The 11404-nt window shown below is 39.6% G+C and overlaps 1 long non-coding RNA gene across 1 annotated transcript; it reads right to left on the bottom strand.

Annotated features, from left to right (window-relative positions):
* Positions 1-204: 204 nt before the first annotated feature.
* LOC124281884 lies at positions 205-1311 on the bottom strand. The gene is made up of 3 exons (XR_006899994.1): positions 1193-1311; positions 1000-1089; positions 205-608 (listed from the first exon to the last, which is right to left on the bottom strand). It is a non-coding gene; the product is annotated as an uncharacterized LOC124281884 (long non-coding RNA).
* Between the last annotated feature and the right edge of the window lie 10093 nt (positions 1312-11404).

Raw genomic sequence — 11404 nt, forward strand, 5'->3', positions numbered from 1 at the left:
AATTGTCAGATGCTATGGGATTCAGCTGTTGGTTGGTTGGTTGGTTGGTGTGTTCTTCAAAACGCCGCACTCAGCAATATTCCAGCTATATGGAGGGGGTCTTTAAATAATCGAGTCTTGACCAGACAATCCAGTGATCAATATCATGAGCACCTTTCTACACAATTAGGATACGATGACATGTGTCAACCAAGTCATCCCCTTGACCATCCTGTTAGTCGCTTCTTACAACAAGCATGGGTTACTGAAGACCAATTCTAATCAGGATCTTCACGGGTTATATTCAGCTGTAACAACACATATGATGTTAAATTCGCAGTGGTTCCAAATAACTCAAAATGTCGAATGTGTGTCCATAAGTCCATGAAGTCTCTGCTGAAAGCAGTATCCAACACCGACCATACTGACATTTGACTGGTATGGTTTCCTTCCAGTCCTCGCGTTAGTACACCGGACTCACTTCGACCAACAGTGAGAACATACGAGACTGTTTGCAATACTATAGCTCGTATTATAAGCATTCTAGGCCTTTGTCAAGATGGCCCCGAGGATGGAGATGACGAGCAAACTCGGGGTCAGGGTCGTCACAGGTGGTGCTGCACTGGTCTCTGGAAGAAACAGACATGTCTAATTAACTGAACACATCTCAAATTCTCAAATACTGTAAATCCAGAATGAAAAGACTGACAAAGTTATTACTGAAAGCAGTAAATGCGCCATCGTGTCACTTGATTGTCTGGTCCATCACTTGCCTGTCTGGTTTGTTTTCAGACCTGTTAGGAATGCTGTGGTGCATCAGGCCACAAACAAGTCGACTCTGCTTTTAGCAGAAATGTTGTGACAATGCAAAGGGTTTTGTCGCTTTCACACATAACGTTACTTGCTCCCTATATCGAACTTCTGTTCGCCACAGACACAATAGATATTTGGCAAATATTCGACGCTTGACGTATAACAATTATGAAGAGTAAAACAGCCTCACCAAATTGTTTCACCTACCACATTTTCCACCTGTATATCCGCTCATACAGGAACATTCAATTCCATTGCAGGTACCTTAGTTCTGACAGTCTGCACTTGTGCTGCAAGCTGTAAACAACAATGACAATATTTATTTTAAAGTTTATAAGTAAGTGTATAGTTGACAAGTACAAATGAGAAGGTATTTTGCATGAGCGAGAGAGACAGTTACATTTACACCCTTCGGTAATTTCAATACAATACAATACGCTTCTAGTATAGAGGCATATCCTATGCATCGATAGCCTATGATTTGAAGATGCGAGCAATGGCAGATCGGATAGTAAGAAATGAGAGTTACGTCCCTTGGTGTGTCGTCTGTTTGACGAGCTTTCACTTGTCAATGCCAAACAAGGTGTAAAGGCTTTGCAGTTACTTGCAAATAGATATGCTTACCCCCAACCCCATATAAAACCGAGAACCTAAGGTGGGGTGAAGGTCATCAGGCTCTTTTGAGAATTGATATGGTGTAGTGGGGTATACAGTGAGACCCCAGATACCCGGACCCCAAATATCCGGAAACCTCGCCTTCCGGTCAATTTTCATAAAAAAACAATCTGTTACGTTATATATCTGACTGTCTATAACGGTTATGCGGTATGTGGTTTCCGTTCCCGGACGGTAAAGTTTACAAACCAACCGGTTAAATCAACTCAAAATTGACTCACTTATCCGCACGAATCTTTGATCTTCCGTTGACCGTGTGAAGTGAAGCGCGAGTATATATAAGACACTGCTATAAAATAACCTCTGCATGTCATTTTTGCATTGTTGAGAATGATACGTTACGACTTTGATATTTTAATATACGACTTTAATATATCAGTATGGTGATATATGTGACTCTGGTGCGTTTTACTGAAGAAATTTCCTTTCAGTCTTAGAACCTTTAGAAATTATAATGAAATATCCGACTTGAAAATCGAAAGTGCCCTGAACATTTGAACTGTTCCGTAAGTAACGATATGTTTTCACATCTATCATCACATCTATTTTATCCCTATGTAAATCCATTTCCATTCCTTGAGATTCAGTGTTAAAATGGGTCACCAGCAACGTGTGAGGAAATTTTCAGGCAGGCATTGGACAACAAACAATGAGTTGGTGAGTGAGTTTAGTTTTACGCAGCACTCAGCAATATTCCAGCTATACGGCGACGGTCTGTAAATAATCGAGTCTGGACCAGACAATCCAGTGATCAAAATCATGAGCATCGATGTGCGCAATTGGGATACGATGACATGTGTCAACCAAGCCAGCGAGTCTGACCACTTGATCCCGTTAGTCGCCTCTTACGACAAGCATGCGTTACTGAAGATCAATTCTTACCCGGATCTTCACGGGTGAACAGCAAACAAGCAAACGATCCAGCCGATTAAGTGGTCAGCATGGAAAACATGGTGAATTATTAGGCGACATGTTTATGTGGAATTGTTCTGCTTGGTGAAGTAGGTTAAAACACATGTATTACCAACTTGACATCTTCGACCTGTGTACCCTGTAGGACAGGAACAGCTTCCCAATCCACCGATGGCTGTAGGGTCACAGGTACCACCATTCACACACCCGTGTCCCAAAGTGCAATAGTCGCCTGTATCGCCGCCGCCTCCGTGTGAAAGCTGTACAGCTGGATTCAGAAAACAATTGATTGATTGAGTGAGTTTACTTTTTAGCAACATTGTAGGAATATCACGGCTGGGGACCAGAGTGAGTGAGTGAGTTTAGTTTTACGCCGCACTCAGCAATATTCCAGCCATATGGCGGCGATCTGTAAATAATCGGGTCTGGACCAGACAATCTAGTCAGCAACAGCATGAGCATCGATCTACCCAATTGGGAACCGATGGCATGTGTCAACCAAGTCAGCGAGCCTGACCACCCGGTCCCGTTCGTCGCCTCTTACGACTGAAGATCAATATTCTGACCCTGACCTTCACAGGTATCTGGGGACCAGAAACTGGCTTCAAACATTCTTCTCATGTCGGGAATCGAACCCGGGTCTTCGGCGTGACGAGCGAGCGATTGTGGTTTTACGCCGCTTTTAGAAATATTCCAGAAATAGCACGGCGGGGAACACCATAAATGGGCGTCATACATTGTACCCATGTGGAGAATCGAACCTGGCCCTTCGTCGTGACGAGCGAAGTCTTTCACCACTCGGCTAGCCCTCCGCATGGTCGCCAGGTGGATTTACACTACCCCTTCACTCAACGGTGACCGGGTCTTCGGCATTACGAGCGAGTGAGTGAGTGAGTGATTATGGTTTTACGCTGCTTTAAGCAATCTTCCAGCAATCTCTCGGCGGGGGACACCAGAAATGGGCGTCACGCGTTGTACCCATGTGACGAATCGAAGGCTTTCACCACTCAGCTAAACCTCCGCTTGGACCCCAGCTGGATTTACACCACCACTTCACTCACTGGTGTTAAGTAACAGGTTTACCGGAAATTAATAGGGCAAATATTCAACGTTTAAAATAGTGGTAGATATTAAGTTCCCGACTAAGGGTCACACAGAAGAAGTTCATTTCAGTTTGTAGGCCATCGGCCCATGTACAAAAAAGCAATGCAAATGATATTGTGCATAATGGCAATAGGCAGACATTTGTGCTATCAACATATAGAAGATCGACATTTAGGAGATGATTTGATCATTTTAGCACAATTCAATAACAGCACTATGTCATTCGAAGTTATTAACTTTATGAATTTTCAAGCATTTGTTAAATTATTCCATAGAGGTAAATACGGTTTTCGTAGTGTTACATATTTATCACATTCAAACAGAAAGTGGACTTTATCTTCATTTCTATTACTATTACACATTTTACAATTTACATCAGAGTTCATAGTTGCCTTCAATATAATATTACATCGTAATGGTATTGCATTGAATCTTAACATAATATCTAAACATAAATACATCACACAAAATGACTGTATTACCCAAATTTACTAACGTTAGGAAATATACGTTTCATCCGGCGGTCATATGAACAACGTTGGAAATCTACGTGTCATCTGGCTGTCAGATTTAGACACGTTTAAAAGGGTGTTAAAATTAACGAACTCTCAACTCTGTATTTACATGTATTTCACAGGTGTGTAAATCTGGCCATTGTTTTCATGTGTTTTCTAGCATGTGTAACATATGTAAATGCTGTGATTGTAGGACATGCATTTTAATACCTTTGAAATCTCGTATGACCAGGGTTAGGTTTGCCATATATTTTGTACACGCGTAAATGGTTGGTAATGGGTAAATATAGTGTTACAGGATTAACACTACTTTAACATGTATTTCAATGGTTCTGTAATGTAACTTTCACATCGGGTTCGTTAGCGCTTCGGACCACGCCATAATGCACGGAGATCATTAGAAACACATGGCGAAGTGATACCCATGACAGAGCACCACTATTAACGTGCCTGCCTTTCTTGACATACACATGATGTCTGATTAAAAGGTTCAAATATTGGGTCTATGGGCTAGAGCGATATGTATGTTAGGGAGTGTGTGTGTGTGCATGTGTGTGAGAGGGATGGGTGTTTGATGGGGCAGGCCTAGGGTGGGGTGATGGCGGTGGGGTACTGATAAGCCTTTCTGCAGCTGGTCAGTAGGTAATACCGTTTATACTTTTTGTAATGGAAATTACATTACAGTTTAAATAACTTACCTTAGGTACACTTCTTATATATAACATGCAAGGAGAGACTGCTTATTGCAATAAAACACAGACAGGTGTGTTCACACAGACATGAACCGGACTGATCATAGCTGCACACATTTTATTATCTATTCTTTCAAAAATGATGATTACAATGTATTAATGATTCCCGGTGTAAATTACTGTTGTAAATGTGTAAACATGCACATACGTACTTGGTATAACCACTTTTTTATTCGGAATCTAGATATTATCCCATACGGACGTTTTCTAAAATGTCAGTTCCCCGACGGAATTTACATAAATGTACACCTATTTTGATTCCAGTTATAGGGTAGATTATAGAAAATTCTTGTGATTACAATTAGTTCATAAGCTTAGGTAACTACGCAGTTTGGATAATTACTGGAAGTTTACCACCTGACAGCATTTGTTACTCATGCGTTTTCTTGCTTTTTGCTCTTTGATTTGTTGTACATTACATAATTATGTTAATCATTTTGGCATCCCGATATCATGGAATAAATGTTTACTTATTAATCTATCAAAGTGCCGAAACTTATTGTCTGTATGCGTTACTGTTATTGAGTGAAACTGTTAAATGTACCTTCGTACAGAATTTCCAGAAAATAGAAACTGAAAATTGCTGAATAAATGGAAAACTAAATTTGGTAAAGAGTGCAAACAATTATTATTCATATACCAGTTTTAAAGTATCAGTGTGCAGATGTTCAATGGAAAAAAAGGCCAAGTAATTTGGAAGATTCACAGACTAACGGTATTTCTTTACAGTATTTTCTTACAGACATATATAGAAAATTATTTTCACGGGTATGGAACGAGTGGGAAAAGCATATGCAAAGCATCTGAATCAGCTGAGATTATCCGTTAAAAACATCACAACAATTACTTATCATTAATTGCAACCAAAGCATTACATAAAGGCCATATTTCCAGACAGCATGACATCACCCTTGGCCGGAGTTCCAAATATTTGACACCGAAACTTGTCAGTTAACGCAAAGAAATAACCCTTTTGTTTTACAATGATGCCTTAATCATAGTCACAATGAAGTATAGGTTGCCATGTGTTTTCAAATATGACATTATGACTGAGTCAGTGAAATACTAATATTTACCAAATAAATTTGTAATGAAACCTTTCTTCAAGCAGTGACTTTACGCCATAAATAGCTAGACTTGCTTAGATCATTAAAAAAAGAAAAGAAAAGAAACAAAAAAAACTTCTACCCGTCCCTACTAGACTAACAACTAGTCTCTGAAATGAACATATTTTACAGAAAAAAAGTTCATAGTGAAAAAGAAAAATATAATAAAAGGAGCCCTGAGAAATTCTCCTGAAGCTGTGGAAATCTACACTTGCCACATTTTCTAGATTCGTGGGCTTGGATATATTTGCTTCAGGGTCTGTATGACAGACTACGTCCCTACATACGCTCAATCACATGTGTCTCCAGGTCACGGAGAATCATTGGTGTAGGGGCCCGTATTGCAATGATCGTGCGTTTGCATGTGTTGTTGACGCGGCATGGGCGCCTTGTAACATCACTATTTGTTTATGATTCACAAACACATGCTCATGATATGGTCGGAATCATGCCACGGATTAGCAGATATTTATCATGAAAACAGGTTTTTATGTAGGTGGCTTGAACTTGCTTTACAAAGGCCAATGCATTCGATCACAATACTTTTCGTTTTACAGCTTCTTTTCTCTTAGCATGCTGACCTCAAAACTGATTTAAATTCTAATCGCTGATAAAAGAGTAAGACAATAAATAGTATGTCAAATTATCGTTACCATGACAACCCTGTGATATTTTACCTTATGTAAGAGAGTAACAAATACGATGCTGGGTGTGGCAGTACTACTAGTACTGCAGTTGATAGTGTCTGTCGTAAATTTTAATAAGTTGCTTCAACGCTATCACTAATCACTGGGTATCTATTTTGGGGGGATGGCCTAAAGTGGGGCCAAGAAAAGTCGGGCCGGGCCTGGCCATCGGGTAATACTAAAAATGGATTGCAGAATATTAAAACGAAACCTGCACATTTGGGTCGATACACTTCCCGCCTTCACAAATGCATAGTTTGATTGAAAATGTATAGTTAGTGGTGAAAAAACCCACACAACAACAATGACTACATACCGAGATTCCCGTAGAAAAGACACCGTCTTGTTGTTATGTGTTTTCTTTGATATGTCTATGTCTATGCTTACTTCTCTTAGCGTGTGACATCCTGGGGTCCTGGGCAGGAAGTGACAGTGTTTGACTGCTTTTCTTTCCTTAATTAAGATATTGGGGTTCCCTAATTAACTTTTATTGTCTCATGCTGAATCAGCACAGGATGTTTATGTTAAAGAGACGTGGATATCGGCGAGTGTCAATGGGAAAATATGACATGATTATGTATATTAAAAGAAATATTTGAAATCACAACATTTTGTAATATGTTATAAAGCATCAAACAAAGTATGCATTCACAAACACAAAAATTCTGATGTGTTTTCATTGTAAACAATACCAGCTCAAATCAGATAGCCAGCGCCGATGCATATGCTTATATTTACTAATACACATGAAACACAAAATGGTATTATATCTACCTAAATACCACTTTATAAAGTAAAGTAAAAGTGAAGCCCCTTTCTCTCTCCATTCCGAACGATTTAGGAAAAAAAAGTCCTCGGAAAACAAAATCCGCAATCAAAAGTGTTTAGTCTCTGTTCGGCCCGACTTGGCCCGTGCTGTCAAAAACAACCTAAACCTCACACGTGTATCTTGAAATGTGTTTATATCCATAGATTAGTAATATATCTACCTACATATCGCTTTATAGAGTCTCAAAGCGTAGTATTTAAAGCAAAAACGTTGCTGAAAGTGAAGCTCTCTTTTCTACATATTCTCAACAAAGACACTGTATCACAAGCTTTCGGTCCGACTTGGCCCGGGCTCTCAAAAACAACTTAAACCCCACACATGTATCCTGATTTGTGTTTATATCCATAGATTAGTATTATATCTACCTAAATATCAATGTGTGATGTTACAAAATGCCACATGTAAAGATAACTGGTTCGTTAAAGTTAGCCCTTTTCTCTCTCCATTCACAAGATAGTCTCAATCAAAAGTGTTTAGTCTCTGTTCAGCCCAACTTGGCCCGGGCTGTCAAAAACACCTTAAATCTCACACATGTATCCTGATTTATGTCTATATCTCTAGAATAGAGTTATATCTACCTAAGTACGTCTTTGTAGAGTCTCAAAGCGTTCTATTTGAAGCAAACACGTTGCTTCAAGTGACGCCCTATTTTCTATACATTCTCAACAACCTGTGTGGTTGTTGAGAATGTATAGAAAATCACAGTCATGCTCTCGGTCCGGCTTGGTCCGGGCTCTCAAAAACAACTTAAACCCCACACATATGTCCTGATTTGTGTTTAATTCCATACATTAGTATTATATCTACCTAAATATCAATGTGTGATGTTACAAAATGCCTCATGTAAAGAAAACTGCACCGGTAAAGTGAAGCCCTTTTCTCATTCCATTCACAACATAGCCTCAATCAAAAGTGTTTAGTCGCTGTTCGGCCCGACTTGGTCCGGGCTGTCAAAAACAACCTGTTTGTTGAGAATATGTAAAAAAGATACTACGTCAAATACTACGCTTTGAGACTCTGTGAAGTGATATGTAGGTAGATATAATACTAATCTATGGATATAAACACATTTCAAGATACATGTGTGAGGTTTAAGGTGTTTTTGACAGCACGGGCCAAGTCGGGCTGAACAGGGACTAAATACTTTTGATTGAAGCTATGTTGAGAATGGAGAGAGAAAAGGGCTGACTTTAACGAACCAGTTATCTTTACATGTAGCATTTGATAACATTACAAAGTGATAGTTAGGTAGATATAATACCAATCCATGGATTTAAATACATCTCAAGATACATCTGTGAGGTATAAGGTGCGTTTGAGCGCCCGGGCCAAGTCGGACCGAAAGCTTGTGATGATGTGTCTTTGTTGAGAATGTATAGAAAATAGGGCTTCACTTTGAGCAAGGTGTTTGCTTCAAATACTACGCTTTGAGACTCTGTGAAGTGATATGTAGGTAGGTATAATACTAATCTATGGATATAAACACATTTCAAGATACATGTGTGAGGTTTAAGGTGTTTTTGACAGCCCGGGCCAAGTCGGGCTGAACAGAGACTGAACACTTTTGATTGAGTCTGTGTTGAAAAATGAGAGACCAGGGCTTCACTTTAACCAGAGACCATATAATAGAGGGATGGCCCTCGAGCCAGTGCGCAAAACCATCACCTGTTATATGGTCTCTGCTTTAACGGAGCAGTTTTCTTTACATGTTGCATTTTATAACATTACAAAGTGATATTCTGGTAGACATAATACCAGTCTATGGATTTAAACACAATTCAAGATACGTGTGTTACGTTTAAGTTGCTTTTGACGGCTCGAGCCAAGCTGGGCGGAAAATTGTGGCCGAGATAATGGTGAGAATGTGGGGAAGAGATCGTATCATTTAAATGTGGTCATGCTTTAAATACGATGAATAGTGAATTTATGAGGTGGTATGTTCGGGCCGACGGAAATGTGTATCGGAATTGGCTGAAGTATTTATACGTTTTAAATCCCGTTTCGTTTAACGATTCCACTTTTAGACGTAACCTCTGTCAGCCAGTTCACAGGCTTCTCGTCTTCCTGGGTTTTTAACCGATTTACTCGTAATAAAGTTATTATGGTACGCGTTTGTGGCTTCCGACTGATCATTATTATCATGAGTGTATGTTGCATTGATTAATTGTAGGCATGGTTTTCGTTAATGTGTTTTTCAGCCAATAATAGATTTGGCCCGCCTTGGCCCGGCCCGGCCCGAACTTTAGGCCATCCCCAATTATATGTGTGATGGAGACGCACTTGCGTCGCTAGTACATCGCGTACTACCCCCTTTCTCTTTTGATCTTCTCAAACGACTGTTACAAGTTCGAAGAATCCTAGTCAAAGTTGAAAAGTCTTAAAGGTCACATGCAACGTAAAACACAACTTTGCAGATTCTGATAGATGCAAATTCAACTTATAAAGTTGAAAAATAACGCGCGAAATCGGAGTTCAAACGTTTCACTAATTTTCCCCCGACTTTTCTGGGGAAAACAGGTTTCAACAGCTGGGCTGCGCCCATAGCACGTGCGCAAGTAAATAGGTTCGCGCAGCTTGGAAGCGGGTTCTCGGGTGAATACTTGGTGAAGGCTTTGGTGTGAGCTATTTTTTCTAATGTTTTGTTGATATCTCACAGGCGCGAGCTTTTATATGTCATGACAGTGAATTAACTGTTTATATAATTTCATTTGTCTATTTCACCACACGTTCCTCTTACCGAGACACTTTCTTAGTTCGATACTTAAAAGCAATGTCATTATTTAGCGTTGACAGAATTTCTAACTGTGATATAGATATGTCATTGTCACAGACAAAATTCAATGCCTTGTTTTATTGACACCTGTGTGTCTGCCTGCCTGCCTGTCTGCTAATGACAATATTCAATACACAGCTGCTATCACTGACCACATGCAATTTGAACTTAACACCAATCAGGCTGTACACCATAAACAAAATGCATTGATTTATGGCCCGAGTTCGGTCTCTGTCACATTATGTAATTACACAGACAGGCAGGCGTGATACCTGAACACATGACATGTTATGATGTCTGTTGATTGCAAAATGTTATACACCAAAACTGAGCATGTATTTACAAAACCCAACATCTCTATATATATACACACAATAGCCGTGAAGGCATATGCAAATGAACCAGCCGTTACACTTGAATGCACACCCACCCGCTCTGACTGGGTTCGGTATCCCGGCTGCTTCGTTTCTTGGGAAGTAAACCGAAGTACACAATTTTGCACTTTTGATTTGCGATTGTACGCTTATAATTTTGTTTATATGTTTTTTCATAACCAACAATGTATATTATATGTCATGAATAAGTGATAATTGTGTTTTAATTATATTTGATTTTTTGGTTGCATGTGACCTTTAAGACTATTCCCTACTATTCTGTAACATACACATTGTACCTAAAATGGGTAGAGATTCCGTTCGGAGGAATATCAGAAGGACAGCGATACACACTTATCTCCTATGTTGTAGAAGGCACTCCACTTACTTAGGAAAACAATAACTTAATGAGATATTGCATTCTTGTCGCAATTAATATTTTCGGCCCCTATCAGATGTGAACTTGAACATGCGAGGTCTGCGTTTATGTCAGACTTAAGGTCTGCGAGTTGTTTAGCAGCACTGGGGCGTAATAGTCATATAGGCCTGCTCCAAACAACGGAATATATATCTTTTGAGAAGGACTTCTCCGACGGGTAAAGGTACAGCAATGCAACATCACATTTACTTGTGTGACATTTGCTTTCGCAATCTGAGTTCATCGATCGTCAATTTAAACAGGACAATCAAAGCGAATTTAAAAAAGGCACGGAGGTCCAACATGCCTGTGGTATACTCAGAGAACGCCCCCGCCTGTGCTATCGGGTCATAATCGCTACACAAAGAAAACTATTTTTCATTTCATGTCTCACAGAATATATAATTTGATATGCCATTGTTTGTTGTCGCATACTTTTGCGTTAGTGAAACAAATGTGGACAACTTA

This window comes from Haliotis rubra, unplaced genomic scaffold, assembly GCF_003918875.1.
Source record: "Haliotis rubra isolate DU_JTF1 unplaced genomic scaffold, ASM391887v1 Scf29, whole genome shotgun sequence".
Lineage (NCBI taxonomy): Eukaryota > Metazoa > Mollusca > Gastropoda > Lepetellida > Haliotidae > Haliotis > Haliotis rubra.